The sequence below is a fragment of the Ailuropoda melanoleuca genome, chromosome 11, assembly GCF_002007445.2.
Source record: "Ailuropoda melanoleuca isolate Jingjing chromosome 11, ASM200744v2, whole genome shotgun sequence".
Taxonomy (NCBI): domain Eukaryota; kingdom Metazoa; phylum Chordata; class Mammalia; order Carnivora; family Ursidae; genus Ailuropoda; species Ailuropoda melanoleuca.
In genome coordinates, this window is record NC_048228.1 from 63,842,250 (window position 1) to 63,865,369 (window position 23,120).

Consider the following 23,120-nt stretch of genomic DNA (forward strand, 5'->3'; position numbering starts at 1 on the left):
GTAATTGTCTTTCACTGTTGGAATGTTTTAATGACAGTTGTTTGTTTATACAAGCAAGTGATTTTTACTTCTATGTCTTCCTGAAGACTGGGACTGCTGCCATGTCTTCAGATTGTATAATTGTGTATTTACTCCTAATTTTATTAATACATTTTTCATTCAACCATTCTTTCACTCAACACTTGAAAACATGGTGTTAAAAACTGGTTTAACTCATAATGCATGATCTCGTTTTTGCCATCTAATTATTTTATTCAACCCCACTTCCACCATTTAGAAAGAAGGGTATTAGGACCTGGGGGGAGAGGGGGACATAGGATTTTTTCATTTAGTCATTTTAAAAAAGATAAAAAACTGTAATATTTTATTTAGATTGACCAATTAACCCTTCCCACCAGTGGTCTTAATGTATTTTGGCTTCATTGTAATGACTCAAATATAAAGGGACAATGGAGTGCTCTACTGGTAGGACATGAATTTTGGATTGATGTTTGGTAGACCAGTCTTCATTCTTAACTTCTGCAAATAAAAGTGACTATTCCCCGTGACTTTTTTCATGAATTACATCAGATAAAGTATATGTTGATCTTTATGGTATGATATAGAGATCTTATAGGATAATCTTAGTGAATATCATCAAAAGCAAGACATGTAACCATAATTGGCAAAAGCAACCATTACCCTAAAAGATATGGTTTGCACATTATGGTAATAAAATTATGAGACCTTTTATAGTATGTACAGCACAGTTGCTGGTTTTATATTTTCATTATCAGGCATGTTCATAGATACTATAATAGAACACATTAATTCATTCTTAGGGATTGGCCTAAGAGAACTTCAACAAAAATGTGAAGTGGATATGTAAAATACCTTAAATTCTTTCATAACAGCACAGAATGTACTGCTTAAAGGACCTCTGATTGAAGGTGGGCACTGGAGCACATGTTTAATAGTTCTCTCTAAAAATAATGGTGAAAGCAAGGAAAATACTAAGAAAAAAGTGGAAAGAAGAAGAAAATGGAAGGGAAAAAGGGGAGGTTAGGAGAAAAAATTGAAGACTCAGCTTCACCCTGGAATAACTACCTTCACAGCTACGATAGCCTACCCCATCTCACTGCCTCTTTAGAGAGAATACTGCAGGTTGACATGTTCTGCTGCTTTTTAAAGTAGCCAAATGCAGGAAAGATATCTAGTGGGGAAACAAATCTGCACAACTGTAGAGGAAAACAAACATTCCAAACTCTCATCTTTGACACACGTACAGATAAGAAGAACAAGGTCCAATATACATGTAATAGGAGTTCAAAGAGGACTGAATCAAGATCATGGTAAGTAGGATAAAATAATAATAAATATTATTTATTTAATAATAAAAAATAATTTTAAAAAATCCTGTGGTTTGAATAAAGTCTTTGCTTTTTGCTTCAAAAAGCTCTGTGAAATACTAAGCAATGAATGTCCTAAAAACCCATATTCAACTAAACCTTAATGTTATAAAAATCAAAAGAAAATCTTAAAAATCAATAGAGATAAAAGGGAAGCTCATATGACACAAATACTATCAACACGAGATGCTAGAAGACCATAAAACAATGTTTGTCGAGTTCTGCTGAGTGATTTTGAACCTAGAATGTAGAGCCAATCAAACTTTAAGAATGAAGACAGAATTATAAAATTTCTAACTTGCATGTTTTACTACAATGCATTTTCAGTGTTCTTTCAAAACTAATCAGATATACCTTCTTGTAAAATATACAAAAAATAATAAAATTAGAAATACAAAACTTAGCACTAAAATGAAATTAGAAGAGGATATCAAGGAGCTCTGTGAAGAATGGTTTCAGAAATTATAAATCATCTTGTAAGCTAAATAAATGATCTGGAAGTACAAATAAGTAATATATTAATGAAATGAGGGTACATAAGTCTTCTGATACATTAAAATGTATATTTTTAAAAGGAAGACAAAACTTTGTGAAGAAATGTGGAATAAATAGGTCATGGTGATTGATAACTTTATCCTTATTGATATTCTTCCTACTTGATCTATCAATTACTGAAAGAAGGGTGTTGAAATTTTGTTTACAATAATGGATTCATATATTTCTCCTTGAAGTTCTGTCAGTTTCTTGTCATAGATTTTGACACTGTTGTTAGGTCCATACACATTTAAGATTGTCATACTTGTTAGAGAATTGGTGTCGTTATCATTTTATAAAGCCCCTATTTATCCTTGAAAATTTTCCTTTTTCTGAAGTCTGCTTTGTTTGAAACTAATATAACTTACTCTAAGTTATTGTTGATTGTTAGCATATATATATATTTTTGATTAATGTTAGCATATATATATAAATAATTTAAAAGTTGTAGACTCAGAATAAAAGAAATAATGGAAGATATATATATATATGTATATATATATATATTTATATTTATATTATTTATTTTACCCATTGGGACAGTCTGTCTTTATTTGGTATATAGAGACCATTTTTTTTTCTTGTTTCTCTCTCTTCTTTAGTTTTAAGTGAGTATTGAGTATTGTACTAGTTTGCTTGGGCTACCATAAAAAATACCACAAAGTGGGTGGCTTAAACAACAGATGTGTCTTCTCACATGGTTTAGAGAGGTAAAAGATAAGCCATAGAATGGGAGAAAGTATTTGAAAAGCACACGGTTAATACTTACGTTTACAATATACAAAGAACTCTTTTTACTCAACAATACAAAACAGCACAATTTAAAAAAAAATGGATTAAAAAATCTTTACAGACATATCACTAGAGAAGATATACAAATAGAAAATAAGCATATGAAAAGATAACCAACATTATTTATAATTAGAGAGTCACATATTAAAACAACATGACATACTAATAAAAGGGCTAATATTGAACAAACTGATAATACCAATTGCTGGTGAGAATGCAGAATAACAGAAACTTTTATTCATTGATGGTAGTTATTCTAAATGGTTAAACCACTTTGAAAGACCTTAACAGTTTATTACAATGCTGAGCACAGTCTTACCACATTAAGTAATTATTCTCCTGTATATTTAAATCATTTGAAAATGTAGGTACACTTGAAAATCTTCACAAGAATGTCATTAACAGCTTTATTCATAGTTACCCCAAATTGGAAGCAACCAATAACCCCTTCAATAAGTGAATGGATAAAAACATCTGTGGTATATCTGTACTATGGAATATTATTCTTTAATAAATATAAATGAGCTATTGAGCTACAGAAGGCATAGATGCATCTTAAATGTATATTTATAAATAAACCAGTCTGAAAAGAATATTTATTGTTTGATCCCATTTATATGACATTCTAATAATGACAAAACTACAGAGATGGTAAACAGAGTAGCGGTTGCTAGTGGAAATAATAGGTAAGGGTTAAATACTTGAAGCACAGGAGGTCTTTTAGGGAAATAAAATTATGCTGAATGATCCTTCAATAGTCAATAAATGACATTCTATTTGTCAAAACAGAATTTTAGAGCATGAAGAGTGAATCTTAATGTATGTGAATTTAAAAAATAAATTAGGATTTGGGGGTAACCTTGTTTGGAATGAAGAAAGGGCAACAATCTGTTTTAAATGTTCAGCCACCTTGAAGAGGGTGGGGAAAGAAGTACTAAAATAGATAACTTAAGAAATGAGTGAAGTTTTTAAGTCTCTGGTTGACTAAGCTATTTCTCATGATGTATTGGTTCCGATGCCACTATTCACATGTGCTGGGTACATGTGAGATGGTGAGGTCAGGTTTCTCACTGCTGAAGTGTGAGTTTACAAAGAAGAAATGAGAGGAGGCTAGAATGGCCCATGAGGTAATGAAATAGAATTGGAGGTATCAGAAGGAGGAAACCGTGTTTAATTTAATATAGATACAGATGGTTATATAGAGAAGTATTTAGATATGTGTGCGTGTAACCAGGGTAGTATATACATTTCCTTGTTCTGTCACTGGAAAGGGCCTGGAAGCAACAACACTATAGCAGCAACAAACACACCTAGAGCCCAGAACTTGATTTCTAATAACGTTCCCAATGAAAGGGAGCAGAATTCTTTGGGAAAATGACGGATTTTAAAACTAAAGCAGAAAATACACAAGATGAGCCCAGAGTATCTTATAGTATCAGAAAGCAAGATGATACTCATAAAATAACTCTATGTTGATGTGAATACATCAAAGGGAAACAAAAGACAACAGAAAGAGCCTCAATGCCAAAGCCGGGGCAATTTGAGCAACAAAATAAAGTAGTATTAGATTATAATCTAAAGTTTAAAATAAATATCCATGAATCCATATCGATATAAATGCTTGAGTAATTAAATGGCGAAATAAATAAATCTTATGTGCAAAAGAATTCCACGTAGCTATTTTGCCCTCAAATTAGATAGAATGAGTTCTCTATGAGGTGCAGTCTTCTTGGTCAGAGAATTGGGTAAGGTGTTAGATATGGAAACAAACTCATGTGACAAGGTGCCTAAGGACTTCCACATAAGGAAAGATTTAGTCTCTGACTTAAGTTTTCTCTGTTAGAGAAAACCTCCAGAGAACACTGAAGGTTCTTAGCTCCTAACTCCCCACAGAAATCAGTCTAAAGATGAACTAATCCTGGACTTTCTTGGACCAATGTTTAACTTTGTATTGATAAAATGCTACTTTTATTTATTTACCTTTTATTGAGTAAAATTAATACAACATAAAGTTAACCATTAAGCATGTTAAAGTGCATAATTCAGAGTTGTTTGATACATTCATATGTTTGCAACTACTACCTTTATAGTTCCAGGATATTTTTATCACCCCACAAAGAAGCCCCACACCCATTAAACAGTCACTTACCATTCCTCCTTCTTCCCCATCCTACGCCCCAGCCACTGGTAACCACTAGTCAGCTTCCTATCTCTATCAATTTACCTATTGTGGATATTTAATATAAATGAAACTGTATAATATGTGGATGAACTTTTAGGTCTAATTTCTTTTACCAACTTTAATATTTTCAAGGTTCATTGACATTGTAGCATGAACCTGTAATGCACTCCATTTTATGGCTGAATAATATTCCATTGTATGGATTTACAACATTTCATTTATCCATTCATCTGTTGATGACATTTGGGTTGTTTCCACTTTTTGGCTATTGTAAATAGTGCGCTGTAAACATTTGTGTATATGTATTTGAATATTTCTTTTCAATTCCTTGAATGTAAACTTAGGAGTGGTACTGTTGTGTCTTATGGTAATTATATGTTCAACTTGTTTTAAAAACTGCCAAACTCTTTTCCAAAGTGGCTATACCATTTTACTTCCCCAACAGCAAGGTACGAGAGTTCTGATTTCCCCACATCCTGACCAATACTTATGTTCTTTAAAAAACATATATATAGCCATCCCAGCCACTGGGATATGGTATCTCATTGAGGTTTTGATTTGCTTTTCCATAATTTGCATATTCCATAATGAATATCTTTCATGTGCTTATTGGCAATGTGTGTATCTTCTTTGGGGTACTGTGTATTCAAGTCATTTACCATATTGGACATTTGTTTTTGTTATTGAGTTGTAAGAGTTCTCCATATATCTTGGGTATTAGACCTTTATTAGCTTTATGATTTGCTATCATTTTCTCCCATTCTTTGGGTTGTCTTTTCACTTTCTTAATAGTGTCATTTGAAGAGCAGTTTTGTTTTCAATTTTTATGAAGTCTAATTTTTATTTTTTTTTCTTTTTTGCTTGTGCTTTTGGTCTCATAAGAATATTTTACTAAATCCTAGGTCATGAAGATATACTTCTATATTTTCTTCTAAAGGTTTTATAGTTTTAGTTCTCACATTCATGTCTTGGATCTATTTTTAATAATTTTTATATGTGGTATGAGGTAGGGGTCAGACTTCATTCTTTTGCTAGCTTTGGATTTACCTTGCTTTTCTTTTTCTAGTTCCTTAAAGTATACAGTTAGGTTATTGGTTTGAAATCTTTTTTCCTCCCCCCCATATAAATGTTTATAGCTCTACATTTCCAAATGAGCACTGCCTTCACTGCATCCCAAAAGTTTTGGTGTGTTGTATTTTTGTTTTTATTTGTCTTAATGTATTTCCTAATATCCCCTGTGATTTCTTCTTTGGCGCATTAGTTAAGATTGAATCTCAAGTGTAACCCAAGCTTATTTCAAATTTATTCCTTGCCACAGACTGCTGTAACCAATATCTGTTAGTTTAAATGCTTCTGGCAAAAGCCACTGAGGAAGTCATCCCAGCCCTGGGAATGCTTTACGTTAGGTGAAATAAATGTTTTGTACCGGTCATTGAGAAAGGTACCAGATGTATGGAGACCCATAAACACAGTTCTTTGAGAATAAGGTACTTGTAGCTCTCTCCAGTTCTAACAGTTTGCACTAGAAGTGTAGCTGCTGATTTTTAGTTCTTTGAGGAATCTCCGTTCTGTTTCACATGGGGACTGAACCAATTTACATCCTCATCGAGGGTGTTCAAGGGTTCTCTTTTCTCTACATCCTTGCCAATACTTGATAGCTTTTGTCTTTTGGATGACAACCATTCTAACAGGTGTTAAATGATATCTCATTGTGATTTTGACTTCCATTTTCCTGATGATTGGTAACATTGAATATTTTTTCATCCATTATCCTGACCATTTGTATGTCTTTTTTGGGAAAACATGTATTCAGGTCCTCTGCTTATTTTTTAGTCAGGTTTTTTTTTTTTTTTTTTTGCTATCAAGTTAAATGAGTTTTCTATATGTTTGGATTTAACACCTTATCAGATACGTGAGTTGCAAATATTTTCTCCCACTCCATAGGTTGCCTTCATCTTCTTAGTTACTTCTGGGGAGGGGTGGACGGGATTCCATACTCCACCATTTTCAGTGATGTCGCTCTTAAAATACTGTTTTTATAGCAGTACTCCACACTGAATCTAATTTCTCAGTTTGCTTGCATTTCCATTCATTTCCTCTCTCTCTATTTCTCTCCTTCAGTGAAGGACCTGAAAGCAGAGAAGAACACATTATTTTAGTTTGTTTACAAAGGAACTAGTCAAAAGTCAAAATGCAACACAGTTGGGAAAGGAATTTTTGATAGGTATATATCCTGAAGAATACGACCTAGCCACAAATAAATGGACAGGATAAACTAGATGCAAAGATACATCCAGAGAGAGAAAGTAAATTACTTCTAAACTTATTCAGCACCCAGGAATGTAACTTCAGTCTTCTCTCCTTGCAAATGGCAATATAAGATAGTTAATTTTTTGAAGCAAACAAATCACCTTAATTGAACACAGTTTTCATTTTAAAACAAGTTATAGAGCTTAAGGCTGAAGTCCTCCAGAGAAAATAGCCTTATGATTTATATCAGCACTGCTCAAACTCAAAGCAATTTGTGAGGTTGCATATGAATAATGCAGGGTGAGAACAGCATAGGAGGAAACCATTGAAAGAAAGTAAATGAAGTCCCTTTAAAATGGAATATATAGGAAACTATTTAATTTGAATTATTCACCAACACTTGTGATATTACAGTAATAACCATAGATCAGTGAATATTTCAATTTTTAAGATAGGGTCATGCTGTTCCTTTTGTATATTAAAAAAAAAAAAAATCCCAGAGACCAAAAATGGTAAAGTGAATGAGAAGTGCATTACAGCCTACAGCCTATGAATATGCCCGGACGTGCTAGAGTTCACCTGAAAAGAGGGGAAGGATGGCCTTCAGAACTCTGTGACACACAGTTAGAGCTGTTGACTCAAGATTCACAAAGGCAATTTCTGCTAGCTTGAGAGAGTGTTCGATGATCAGCAGAAAATGCACCTTTTAGATATATTTTAACTATTTATGACTCTAATGTTGAGCTGTATGTTTTGGAGAAATTCCAAGTGACTGAGTAGTACATTATTTCCTTTATATACGAAATAAGGATGAATGTTGCTTCTTTTTTCTTTTGCATAATCCTAAATGTATAGTGTTGAGTGATTTAATATGTAACTATTTCAAGAGAGTCAAACGGGAAACTAAAAGGGTAGATTGTTCAGTAATGTTGTAATAACTGCACAATTAAAATACCATATAAGGCATTTGGTATTTACTCCATTAAAATCAAATAGAAAACCTTACCAATTGTCATATCAATTAATCCTATTTAATGTTACAGATTATTTTTAGGCATAGCAGTTCCTTGGTAATATACTCACTATGTGTATTGACACTGTTTTAGAGTCACAGAGTTGAAAAGTCACCGATCTATAGAAGTTTAAAATCAATAGTCTTTTAAATTTAATAGTGTAAGAATTCTAAATGATCTGGGAAAACAGCCAGCTGACCAATATTAGAGTAAATGACTAGGCCTGGTATTTATATGGAATATCTTTAACTAGAAGTCAAGTAACCATGGCTAAAATCATTTAATTCAAAGAGATGCTAGGCCATGTTTCATAAGTAGGTATGGAACCAGCCTAAAACCATCTAGTCTATCCAAATATTTCTGTAAATCAATAGCTGCTGAGAGGCCCTAATGTTCCATAGCTGGAAAAATAAAATTGTAAAAAAATTATATCCTTTTGAGCAATATCATAGAAAATAACATGAATTTGTATAATGCAAGTTAAATGATAGAGGGAAATGAGAAACATTCAAATCATTCAACTAGATAGGGCATTTATATTCAGGCCAAGCCAATATTTGGTTTCAGATTCTCGCGAACACTACTGATCAATAAGAATAAACGAAGATCTTTCACTTTGAATGTACAAGTCTGGTCTGTTAGGATAAACTAATTTGATTTGGCTGCTTTTAGCATCGACTTTAATTTCAGGCATGTGTTGTAATTGGTCTAATGTTTGGTTAGCATTCTGTATAGGAACTTCTTCCTCATGTTCATATTTTAAGGTCTCTCTGTGTGTCTTGGTACACCCTTCCGATTCACTAGAAACTGTATTTTGTTTACCTGGATCTGGACATTTGGAGGTGGCGGGGGGTAGGGATGGGAATTGGGGAGAATTTATAGAGGACTAGTACAAAAGGACCATTATATTTTAGAGCTCCTCTGAATGCTTTCTAATGACCTGAGAGGATTCTGGATTCTCTTAGACCTAGCTACAAAAACATTCTCAATCTTACAAAAATTCTTTAATCATCCATTTTTTTCTGAAAGTAACTTCAGTTCTCTGATAATTTCCATTAACATGCCTGCCGCACATCTTTCTTTGTCCAGTAATAACTCTTGAATAGGCCACCTATGAGACATGTACAAGACTTCAGAGAAGTGATATTTTTATTCAGTTTCCATCTGCTTGATATTAGCATTAAAGCAATGCTCTGGCTAGGCCAGTTGGCTTTAGCATAGTTGTGAAGCCTGGCAATTCCCCATTAGTTCTGTTTCCTATTATGTCAAAGTGCAAGAAATCATGTTTAATGATAAGAATCTAAAAACGTCTGTCTATCTACCTATCATCTATCCATCCACACACATGCATATATACACACTTATTTAGGCATAAATTTATATACATATGTATATATATTATACTTAAACATAAAATGAAAGAGTTTTTTTTAATAGGTGAGATTTTTCACACATGGTAGGGTATATATTGAAAACATGATCTTTAGTACATATAGTGTGCAGAAGACATCTTTGTATACAAAATATTATATATTAGAGTGGCAATTAAATTGATAAAATCACCTTCAAATAATAGAGAATCTCTGATATCTGGATATGCTATAAAAATTAAGAACCCAATATGCTCTGTTTTTTCTTCAAATTGTATAAATCTTTCACCTTTCACTAAAGATTTCCATGGAGAGGAACAACTCTGAGTCTTCAGTCAATTTTTTGAGGGCTTGTTTTACCAGGGCTGAAAAAAAAAGTAAGAGTCAGGCATTAGAAACTGATTGCCCGGGTTTAAATTCCAATTCTACAACATACTAGCAGCCTGATCCTGTGAAAAATCACTGAATATCTGTAAAATATGATAATCATTATACTTATATTGGTGTCATTGAGATGAAATAAAATAATTAAGAGGTTACTATCACTGTGCCTAGAACATAATAAATGCCCAAGAGATGTAGTATTTTCAGCATTAGCTTCTATTTCTGGCATTGAAAATATATAATAATATTTTAAATTTTCAACAAGAATACTGATTTCCTAAATACTTTATTGAAAATTATTGAAAAGTTCTACCCACGTTGTAATCAACTTGCTTTATTTCTTTATTTCTTTATTGCAGTCATGCTTTCCACATCAGTCAATTATGGCTCAATAATGCTACATGGCAGAACTCCTCAAAACTGCATGTCATTTGTTCTCTCTCACACATTGGCAGCTCACCTGTGCATCAGGTCACCTTGGCTAGACTTACCTGGGAGCCCCGCTTTATGCTGAGAGGCAACTGTCCTTGGCTCCTCTGTATGCATTGGCCTCAAGTCTGCTCTATGTGAGGAAATTCTGAGGCCCAAGTTGAAAGGAAAACTTCTCCCAGGGCCAAGACAGACTCACAAATGCTCTACTGCACAAGCATAGTTCAAACCTTAATTTGCATCCCATTTGTTAGTATCTCAGTGGCTAAAGCAAGCCATGTTGCCAACCCAGCATAATGGCAGGAAAGCGCACTTCTGTGAAGTTGAGGACAGTAGTAAATGTCTTTAAACAGCGTTCTAATCTACTATACTCTGTGACTTTGAAAACTATGTAATGGATCAATTAAATTTTGAACATGTTGATAGCTATTAGTATAATTTTAATATTAATCCCTGGTTTTTAAATAATCATTATCTCATAAATGTTCACATCAGTCCTTGCAGGCAAGTGAGGTAAAATCGTGTACATTTTCTCCACAATAGTTGCTAAATATTTGAGCAGAAATCTTTGGATCTGTATTAGCCTGCCTGGGTTCCCATAACAAAACACCACAGCCTGGCAGGCTTAAAAAACAAAGATTTATTTTTCACAGTTCTGGAGGCTGGAGGTCCAAGATGAGGGTATTGGCAGAGTTGGAGTCTTCTGGTTGGTTTCTTCTTCCCTTCTTGGCTTGCAGATGGCCACCTTCTTGCTGTGTCTTTACATGGTCATCTCTGTGTGCATGTGTGTCTAGTGTCTCTGTGTGTGTACCTGATTTGCTTCTTCTTACACAGATACCAGTCATATTGGATTGGGGCCCACTGTAAAAACAAAGCAAAACACAACTTAATTTTAACGTAATCATGTCAGTAAAGACTGAATTTCCAAATACAGTTACATTCTGAAGTAATAAATGTTAGGCTTTCATTCAACACATGAACGCTGAGGAGGCAAAATTCAGCCCATAAAAGTATTTTTTAAAAGATTTATTTATTTGAGAGAGAGAGAGCACATGGCAGGAAGGGGCAGAGGGAGAGTCTTAAAGAGACTCTGCATTGAGTCCGGATGCTGGCTCAATTTCATGACCCTGAGATCAGACCTGAGCCAAAACCAGGAGACGGACACTCAATCAAGTGGGCCACCCAGGCGCCCCCACAACGGGATAATTTTTATTTATTCATTCATTTGAGAGAGAGAACAGAGAGAGAGCACATGCAGAGGGAGAGGCTGAGGGTGAGGGAGACATGGGGCTGATTCCCAGGACCCTGGGATCATGACCTGAGCCGAAGGCAGACGCCTAACTGACTGAGCCACCCAGGCAATCCACAGCAGGATTTTTTTAAAAGTGTCTTTTAGATAGATGTTAGGAAACCCAAAAGATTGATTGTTTCTGTTTAATATTAAATTGAGAAATAAAGGAAAGGTGTATATCCCAAGGGTCAGAGCAGTAGAGTGAGAAGAGCAATGATGGTGCCGATTTTGGGATTCAGAACTGTGCATCAGTCCAAATTCTATCACTAATTAGCAGATTTGTGTGGACTCAAGTAATGATAATCAGGTTTTTTAAAAGTATAAGTAAATGCCACTCAAAGTGATTTGAAAAAAAAATTGAGTATTTAAGCACAGACTTTTGTGTCTACTATCCATTAGAAGAAGGTCTTGATAATTAGGGAAGTTACTTAAATGGTTTCTTTGAGACAGGCATTTCACAACCAGTAATTGTTTTCAACGTTTATTAATCTAATTTTTCATAGTTTCCAAAGATCTCTGAACAATATGATCAATGCTCACAATTTTTTAAACAAAAGTAATAAACACAAATTTAAATAGTATTGCTTTTGGGTTTTTTCGTTCTTATTTAGGGTAATATTAAAGTTTTTTTTTTCTTTTTGAGCTGTTTCACTTATTATCTCTTTTCTGAATTTAATGTTTTAAATGTGTAACTGAATCAGTTCATGTTCATGCAGTGATCTCTAGGGCCAAGGTAAAATGTCCACTACGCAATGTATGTCCAGCTCTCTATTGTTTTGAATTTCTTCCAAGATTTTGCATATTTTCAAATTTAACCACTATATTAAACCTGTGGGTTTTCCTCTCTCATTTGCTTTTTCTGAGTAGAAAATGGGTTCCTAAACCTCTTCTGTACACAAGGCACAAAAATGATAGGTTTTTTCTCCATATGTCCATCCTTCCTTTTATCCCTTCCTTTCTCTCACTTTGTTTTTTGTTTGTTTGTTTTGTTTTGTTTGTCATTCTTTTCCATCTCTACACATTTTAACAGACAAATCAAGAGGCCTGTGCAATGTTGGGAGACAAATAAGGGAATAAAGAAATTTGAGATCAGATATTAGAAGTTAATATTACTACTTACTGAGATTATTTGCTAAAGAATTAAATAAGTATAGCATGACTTTCTTCTTTTGTCATAATCCTATCTGAAAGGAATAGTTGAAAGAAACATCCTGTAAAGCCAATTCAGTGTAATATTTTAGATGCTTAGGAGTCAACATTAAATATTTTAGCAAATGACTTAATATAAAATTCACCTAAAGTAACCCTGGTTTAAAGACTCTTTGGGGAATTATAATAATGAACCATACATTTTTTTTCTCTTTCTCGTTGAGGGGTTTCTCATTAGAGTTTAGGAAGTTAAATCTTAAGCTATAAGAAGGTAAAATATATGTCAAGGTTTGTCGAATATTTGATCATGAGATAATAAATTAGAAGTGACTTCCTTATAGTGTGGCCTCCTTCCCAAGTGTTCTATATCCTCTTCTCAGTATTATATCATCTATTCAAATATCATCTATTCAAAATAAAGCAAAACCAAAACTGCTGGTAGGGGGAAGAAATGTGTTTAGGTATACATTTATATACCACCAGTAGAGACATAAACGTCCTAAATGCTAAATTTTTTTGCTTGTTTGGTATCTCTACAAATAGCTAGTGTATATGCTGGGCCTTGATTGATTGTTAAAGGCTCTATTGTCAGTTTGAAACTTTCCTGTTTTTACTCTTCCTTTAATAATGGCTCTTCTGTGCCCAAGACTATACAGATTTATAACTCAGACCCAGGAAGTCTGAGAGGAAAAATTTGGGTGAAGATGCCATGCATCAATTCTACATACTTTCTTCTTTTTAGCCTAAAACGAACAAAATAAAAAGAGGGAGAGAGAGAGAGAGATGCAAATTAGTCTAGCAATTAAAGATATTGGTTTGTTTCAGAATTAGAGAAATTAATCCTAGCTTCCATAAAAAATAGAAAAAAATTCTCTTGGCTTACGTAACAAAGACTTAGTTATTGCTTACACAGCCTGACACAAGTCATGTGGACTTTCTGGGTCACTTTTACGTAGCAATGACTTCAGATGCTGGAAGTCTTTCATTTTGTTGCTCCATTGTTCCCTAGGGCTCAATGATTCTCTACTTCAGGGTAACTGGGGATCCAAAAAGATCCATTAGGCTCTTCAGGATGTTTTAAGGGTCAGGCCTGAAAATCCTTTCCCCAAAATTTTTATGGGAAGATGTCAGTCACAGCGCCTAATCATTTGCAAGAGAGTCTGAGTAGTGAAAAGCAGCACATGCTTTGGTACAGTCATAATCTCTGTCATTTTGGGCAAATAAGGAAACAACTAAAATGTGTAATGGATATTGAGGTCAAAAAAGATCAATGATAAGTATGTACTAAGTGCTTTCATATATCAATAGAGGCAGAAATGACTGGGTTTAGGGCTAAGAAGAATCTTATGTTCAACTAAACCCAATTCCTTATATAAATGAGTAAATGGATGTCCATTCATTCATTTCTTCTTTCTTCCACTTAGCATTCATTTACTAAATGTTTTGTGTATGTCAGGCTAGGCTCTCTGTTTATGTATTGGGAATGAGATATCACTTCCACTTTAAAGAAGTTCAGAGACTGTCACTAATTACCAATGCACTAATAAGTGTATATGCAAGGTGCAGTGGGAGCATAAAAGAAAGAGCACCACACTCTACATGAAGGTTAGGATTTGAGACCTTAGAACTAAAAGAAGCAATTTCATGCAGTCTGTAGGAAAACTCAGACCAACAGATTTGGATTGGGCAAGGGAAGAAGAAATACAGGCAAAGCAAATCCCATTTTAAGTTATAAGTGAAACTGGAATAATCAGAGAAAGGCACATCTTTCACAAAGGTTACTATGAATCAGATAAAGTGATTTGATTAAGCTCTACGATGCAGTTTGTAATCTGAAATTCAGTGCTGGTCTCTAGAGTTTCAGCCCATTTCTCCTTCTTCTTGGAAAGATATATTGTAGGAAGGTTAAAAGCCTTGGCTGTAAAACTGGTATAAATTCTGTGTTCCAGTTTTAACTGTGTAAATGAGTTATTTGTTGAGCTCTTACTTTTCTCATCTAAAAAATGGGCATAATAATAGTGTGTGTATATATGCACACACATATAATACACACACACACATAAAAAGAGCTCAACAAATAACTCTTTTACACAGTTAAAACTGGAACTATGTAAGTTAGACTAGTTCTTAGTTTATAATAATCATTCAATAAATATTTGCATACATTAATCTTACTACCTGCTTAAGTGTATAAGATATTGACTATTTAAAAGGCCTCAATGACTTAAAGACTAATTCACTGATTCATTAATTCACTAAATCTCATTACATGGAAAACTGAAGCCAAAGTCATATTACATTGGCTTGTGTGGTTTATTGTTTAAAACAGCGTTGGTTGTTCAGTCCCATGGTTGCTTTGACAGTTTGTCCAAATGATCAAAACATTTTATTTTTATTTTTTTAAAGATTTTATTTATTTATTTGACAGAGACAGCCAGCGAGAGAGGCAACACAAGAAGGGGGAGTGGGAGAGGAAGAAGCAGACTCCCAGCAGGGGAGACTGATGTGGGGCTCGATCCCAGAATGCTGGGATCACGCCCTGAGCCGAAGGCAGACACTTAATGACTGCACCACTAGGCACCCCGTGATCAAAACATTTTAAAGCTATTAAGTAGAAAGCACTATATTTGTCATAAATATCATGACATGAAACATTTCAAAAACATTAACTGAGATTTAGGAGCAGAGAATCAGTATCTTTTTCTTAGTAATCATGACTTAAGAATATATTAAAGACCTATTGTTTGGTCACACCAGAGTCTCTTTATAGATTGTGGCATATAAGCTATTAAATAAGAGTACATGAGAGGCAATTCTAGCAGTGAAACAGCAGTGGGACATCATCATTACATTACATTACAAGTTGCAGTGAACTCATAAGAAGTGGAAATCTGTAGGGAGAAGACGGTTCATAGAGCCAGACATATTTGATTCTGAATTCTGACTGTGCTATATATTAGTCGTGTGCTCCTAGGGTGGTTACTTAGAGTTCTGTACTAATTTCCTCCATTTTATTTTATGTTAAAGATTTATTTATTTGAGGGAGAGAAAGAGAGCGTGCACGTGCAAGTGGGGCAGAGAGAGAGAATATCCAAGCAGCCTCCCAAGGAGCACAGAGCCGGACTTGGGGCTGGATCCCACAAACCATGAGACCATAACCTGAGCTGAAACAAAGAGTCAGATGCTTACCTGACTGAGTCACCCAGGCACCCCTAATTATCCCCATTTGAGGGACAGAACTAAAAATTCATTCTATGTGGTGATTTTATAAAAATCAAGTGAATGATTTCTACATTTGTTCTAAGTACATATATTTAACTTTATGACATCTCTAAAATTAGAATCGGTTCTACCATAGGTAGCATGCCATATTTGAATTGGTAATGTTTATTTTTCTTTCTTACAGATACACGAATTAATGATGTGTCTTGCAATTGATTGATTTGATAAAGTAGAAAATATGCAGTTCATCCTAGTACTTAAGGGTGACATAGGTTTTATTTTCCATTTCTTTTTTCTGGTTCCTCTATGTCACAAATTATTTGATCGTATAAGAACATGTCTAACAGCCTGTGCAAATAAAGTAAATGAACGATCAGGAGAATTACCCAGATTTTTAATACTAAGAATAAAATTTTAGAAAAATCAAGCTGTGCAGCAGAGAGCTTTAGATTTGAATTATGGAGACAAAAAGTCAGTTTGCATTATGTAATTATTTATATAAAGGAGATAGTAACAGATATTACCTCTTTGAGGGATGTAACAGAAATGGTAACACATTAACATTAAAGACTCCTTGACTTTCTCAGGGAAGATTCATACTGTGCCACTGTGAATGGACTTGACTTCTTTTTTAGGCTGAGGTGTGTGTGCGTGTGCACGTGCGTGTGCGTGTGTGTGTGTGAGAGAGAGAAAGAGAGAGAGACCATACATCTGCATGCCTAAATGTTCTTTCCCAACACCTAAGGCATTGTATTTCGCATAATTTTAAGAGAATTCTTGAAGCTATAAAGTAAATGATTTATTAGGAAAAAATCACCTTTAAAGTTAAAATTGGAAGCATACTATCGTGGCATTATTTTCCAAATCACTTATGATGTTTTAATCAGAGAACACTTAATTTATAGAAAATTTACTCAGAAATCTAATATTTAACATAGATGAAAGCAGAGCTGCTCATGAAAAAGAGATTGCACGATCCAATGTCATCTCATTGGTTCCTCCCTTAAAACGTTTTCTTCCAAGAGGAACCTAGGGAAGCTGGCTGTTTAGAACAGCCAGGATACAATTTGCAAACTACTTGCACAAGATATAGGTAGGTATAAAGAAAGGGGGGGTAATCAGAAGGGGGAATGAAGCATGAGAGACTATGGACTATGAGAAACAAACTGAAGNGCACAAGATATAGGTAGGTATAAAGAAAGGGGGGGTAATCAGAAGGGGGAATGAAGCATGAGAGACTATGGACTATGAGAAACAAACTGACGGCTTCAGAGGGGAGGGGGATGGGGGAACGGAATAGGCCGGTGATGGGTAGTAAGGAGGGCACGTATTTCATGGTGCACTGGGTGTTATAAGCAACTAATGAATCATTGAACTTTACATCAGAAACCAGGGATGCACTGTATGGTGACTAACATAATATAATAAAAAAAATTAAAATAAAAAAATTTAAAAAAGCAAGATAAAGGTAGGTAGAGTATGAGACTACGTGCTATCCTGTAAAGGTGGAACTCTGTATTGGAATTTGGAAACAAAGTNATTAAAATAAAAAAATTTAAAAAAGCAAGATATAGGTAGGTAGAGTATGAGACTACGTGCTATCCTGTAAAGGTGGAACTCTGTATTGGAATTTGGAAACAAAGTAAGAATGGTTTTAATTTTTTTTCTTTTTTTATGATGATTTCATCTGTTTCTCATTTCAATAAAGATTCAGTTACTGCATGCATTCAGAAAAAATATAAGACGTGAAAATGTTTTAGAATATTGTACCAGTTAAAAGTTATTATTGATTGCTCATTCACTATAATGTGAATGTAGCTATCCTCTATTTTGATAATTCAGAAGAAAATATGTTGACACTGAAGTTCAATAACAAAATACATAACAAAAGCACAAGAAAAGTCATTCATTGTTGGACTGTACTTTGATAAAGTTGATGGTATTGAAACTCTCTGCTCTTGAATTTAAGGATGGTATTAATTCTTTGAAACCTTGAAGTCAATAACCATTTTGCACTGAATAGATAGTGATACTCTCTCTAAAGTATTAACTACAGTTACTCAATATCCAGTACACTTTAAAAAAAAAACGCTTTATTTTAGTGGTGAGATTTCTTTGTAAAACAATAACCCATATACATTGAACTCTAGTAGAAAACAAACATTTTTTATGGATTTTTATTTTGTATTGGTACATGCCATGCTACACTACACACAATTAGTTATTTTCCTTTTGTCTGCAATTTGAGATTACTAACAGGATATCATTTTGTAACTTACTGCATAGGTGTTTACTAACAATATTCAATATCTACCTTTCACGTGTAAAAGAACGTATTTCTACTTAACAGTTCTTTGTTAACACTAAGCATACAAATAACATGAAAAAAACTGTTAGAGGGGCGCCTGGGTGGCACAGTGGTTAAGCGTCTGCCTTCGGCTCGGGGCGTGATCCTGCCGTTATGGGATCGGGTCCCACATCAGGCTCTTCTGCTATGAGCCTGCTTCTTCCTCTCCCAATCCCCCTGCTTGTGTTCCCTCTCTCGCTGGCTGTCTCTATCTCTGTCGAATAANCTACCTTTCACGTGTAAAAGAACGTATTTCTACTTAACAGTTCTTTGTTAACACTAAGCATACAAATAACATGAAAAAAACTGTTAGAAACTAGATTAGCAACAGCCAGAATAATGAAAATTTTTAAAATTTGTATGATGCGCATGATTCAGAATGTTTTATGAATATCAAATGTAAAGCATTGATTTTTGAAAGTAGTGTTTGATCTATATTAAACAATACAATGTGGTATACATACACATATATAAACATATATAAATATAAATAATTCAAAACTAGATATACCATCTGGAAATATTTTTAACTGGAAAATTAATTTTCTATCACCTTCTGTTTTAGAATAAAAACAATTTTTTCCTTTTATTGAAATATCTGACATAAAACATTATGTAACAATTGTTCTGATTTCTTTATATATTGTAATACAATTGTGATTGCAGCATTAGCCCTCTATCATTGTACATAATTATCATTTCTTGTCTTAGTGGGAATAATTCAGATCTAATCTCTTAGCAAGTTTGATGATTGTAATACAATATTATTATCTATATTCACTGTACTGTGCATTAGATCTCCAGGACTTATTTACCTAATATTCCAATTTGTACCCTGAAACAACATCTCTCCTACTCTTCCACCCCTCCCAGCCCCTGCTAACCACCGTTTTACTCTGTTTTTACAAGTTTGCATAATTTAGATTTCACATTTAAGTGATACCATACAGTATTTGTCTTTGTCTGATTTATCTCACTTACCATAATGTCTTCATGGTCATTCCATGTTGTCACAAATGGCAGAGTTTTCCTTCTTTCTCATGGTTGAATAATATTATACACACACATGGGGCGCCTGGTTGGCTCAGTCAGTTAAACGTCAGGTTCTTGGTTTAGGCTCAGATCATGATCTCAGGTCTTGAGATGAAGCCCCATGTCCAGCTTTATGCTCAGCAGGGAGTCGGCTTGAGATCCTTTTCTTCTCCCCCTTCCCTGTGTGAGAGGACATGCGTGCTCTGTCTTTTAAACAAACAAATAAATAAATATAACTCTTAAAAATATTATACATAGGGGCATCTGGGTAGCGCAGTCGTTAAGCGTCTGCCTTCGACTCAGGGCGTGATCCCGGTATTCCGGGATCGAGTCCCACATCGGGCTCCTCCGCTGGGAGCCTGCTTCTTCCTCTCCCACTCCCCTGCTGAGTTCCCTCTCTCGCTGTCTGTCTGTCACATGATTAAATAAAATCTTAAAAAAATATATTATACATACACATTTTCTTTATCTATTCATACTTTGATAAACACTTAGCTTCTTTCCGTTTCTTGGCTATTGTGAAAAATGCTGCAGTAAACATGGGAGTGAAGAGATCTCTTTGAGATAGTGATTTCACTTCCTTCATGTATATACCCAGAAGTGGGATTGTTGAATTACATGATAGTTCTTCCTTTATTTTTTTATTAGTAAAAGTAAATAAATAATATGTGCATGTACATACATATATAGTGAAAGAAATTTTTTTTTCTTAATCTTAGAAATACTTAGATATATGATGATAGGTGGCTGTGGGTAACAGAGTAATGTTTCTGTATTATATTATTAGTGAAAACCTATTTATAAAAATTATGTGAAATAAAAGTAACATCTTTATATTTAGTACTGTTAAATTTACTACTATTAAAATCAATAATTTAAGTATTTACATGCATATTTACATGTACATAAATAAGGCGGAGACACAAGAGAAAGGCATTAACAATTTAGAAAGAACAGCTATGCATACACATACATATTCAAGCATTTTTAAAAATGGGTTTCAGAGTTTATAACTATAGGGATTGTTTGGGATTAGAAAAGAGGCATTAACATAGAATATTATAAAAGCTAAAATATATGAGGAAATATTTAAAGATTTCCCAAATTACAGACTATAATAAAGTTGCTTTCTTCTCTTTATATCTGGTATACATTAACAATGTGTATTCTCACATGTTAAGCATAGAAGAGTTCTTTTCCCTTTTTTGTCCGTCTAAAGACTAAACTTAAATATGAATGGTTGGACAAGAAAATGTGGTCCTATATTCCCAGAAATTTTTTTTTTAATTTACTTTGCTTACTATTGGAAATCTCTTAAAGAATTTAAATCTAAACAATAATTATTTATTGCTGAATACAATACTCTAAAATTAGATGAGAATTTTTCAGACACCAAAATGACAATTCTTTTATTTTTGGTAAAATGCTGTGCTATTTAAAAAAATCAACATTAAAAAATGCAACATTAATCAGTTCTAAATATTGTGTTACTTAAACATAATGGTTTCAAATACTATTTTCCTGGAATGAAGAGCAAACTAGCTTTTTTCTGCTTTTGAGAAATGTATCATTGTCCCTACATACTGTACACAATTCCTCTCTGAAGCAACCACATTCTTGTGGAGAAGCTGACTGGAGTTAGGGCAGAACAGTCTTTGTTATACCTCATTTACTTAATTTATCTAAAAAAGTATCAGTAGCAACTTTCTATTCTTACAATATATGTGAAGGGGTCATTAAAATGAATTATGCTGAATTATACTGGAGAAGTAGGAGAAACATCAAGAGTTGTATGATGCCTAACTTAATTTCGAACAAGAATAATTACTTTATGTGTTTTCCAAGTAACATCTATTGATACATGAGATTTAAGGGTTAAAAATGCACCAAACTGACACCTGATAGTAGACTTCCAGCCTTCAGAACTGTGAGAAAATAAATTTCTGTTGCTAAAGCCACCTAGTCTCTGGCAATTTGTTACGGGAGCCCGAGCAGACGAAGACAAAATGTTATATAGCACACTAGACAAAAATCAGACTAACACAATAATTAAGACAACTATATACTCAGTGAAGAAATTACTTGCTATTCCATGTAGAAGGGAGCACAAGAGTGGCCAGTGGAGCCCCTGGTGTCCCAGACTCAGCTGGAGGTGAGCAGGGCAGAGCAAGAGCCCACGGCAGAGCAGATGGCAGCCGAGAAGGAGGAGGATGAGCACTCAACAGCTATAAGCCCCCTGCCCAGAAGAGCATCCAGGAGATCCAGGGGCTAGACAAGGATGATAAGAGTCTACACAAGAACAAAGATCCCCTGTTGGGCTGTGTAGCAGGGCTGCTGACCCCAATGTCCCCAGTGTTGTGACCTGCCTAACCCTGGTGTGGAGCTTGGCCCTGGGTCCCCTGGAGCTGGACCTGACAGGTGATCTGGAGAGCTTCAAGAAGTAATCTTTCGTGCTGAAGTAAGGCGTGGAATCCCGGAGAAAAATCTCTTTCCAGTGAACCAGGAAATTGTGTCTGGTGGGAAGTACAACCAGCACATGTACAGCACAGGTGTCAAGATTGACAAAACCAACGACCTGGTGGGGAGCTATGGGCCCCAGGTAGAGGAGTACAAGTTTCTGACCCTCATGGAGGAGGCACCCAAGGATATGCTGGCTCATGGCAGCTACAACAAGTCCTGCTTCACAGGTGACAAGACTGACCACCTGTCCTGGGAGTGGAAACTTACCATCAAAAAGGAATGGAAGGACTGAGTCCTGGAGGGAGGTGAACAGGCCTTTGGACAGATGAACGGACCTGTCTGATGTGCCCTACCCCTATCACCACCACCCCCATCCCAACACCTTATCAAAGTGCTGAGAGGTCTGCTCCCTGTCCAGCCCCACCCATCCCCCCTGGCCCTTGATGGTCTTGTCTTACTGCTTCTGCCTGTACTGGGGAGGGGGCGGTAAGAAAAGGGAACCTTCAGCACAGGGCTCTACCTCCCCTTCTGTACTCCTTCATGTTCCTCCACCCGTCCTAACCTGACCCAAGGCCCTAGATTTTCCAAAGGAATAATAGGAATCATTAGGTCCCTGTGGGTCTTTGCAGTTGCCTTGAATCCTCTTCTTTCTCTTCCTCTGGAGTGCTGTGGGGTGCACAATTGAGGCCTCTTAGAAGGCAGCCACCCTCCTGCTTTCACCTGTTCTGGGTCAGTTCATCCATAGCTGTGGGTAACTGTCTAATCGTGATGCCTTAACATGTGGAACGTGTGCTGTGGGGGCTGACATGAACCTCTAATCACCCATGTCTGCATGAGCATGTGGTCTCCTCTGGTCCCTGCCCCATTGCAATCCCTGTGGCCTGGGGAGATATGTGGGACGTACTGTTCCTGCTTCCCTGTCCACCAGGGACTAACCAGCCCCCTCCCCAGGCCAAGGCTGGGGGGATGGCTCCAGGGGCTTGGGGTAAGCCAAACTGTCAAAACTGAAGTATTTTGCATTCCGATCTGGGAGGCCAGGTGTCCTCACTCCTCTGCCTTCTTAGTTCCAGTGGGCAACACCAGAGCCCACAGCCCCAGCAGATAGCCCTCACCAGACAAAGCCAACACTTGAGCCTTACCTGTCTACTTGGGCCTGCCAGCCTGGAGTCATGTGTGTGTGGCCTGTCAGTATTTAGTCCCTCCATATGGGCAGTCCTCGGGCCCTTTGGCCCACCACCTTTGTCTCTAGGCTCAGTGGCACCGTCCCTGGCAGGCCC

General features: G+C 35.4%; 1 non-coding gene and 1 pseudogene across 1 annotated transcript; both read left to right on the forward strand.

Moving 5' to 3' along the window:
* LOC100472967 overlaps nt 1–22,135 on the forward strand; it is a 105,540-nt pseudogene extending 83,405 nt beyond the window's left edge.
* Nucleotides 9,781–9,896, forward strand: LOC117804533. The gene has a single exon (XR_004629010.1). It is a non-coding gene; the product is annotated as a U5 spliceosomal RNA (small nuclear RNA).
* Nucleotides 22,136–23,120: the final 985 nt, after the last annotated feature.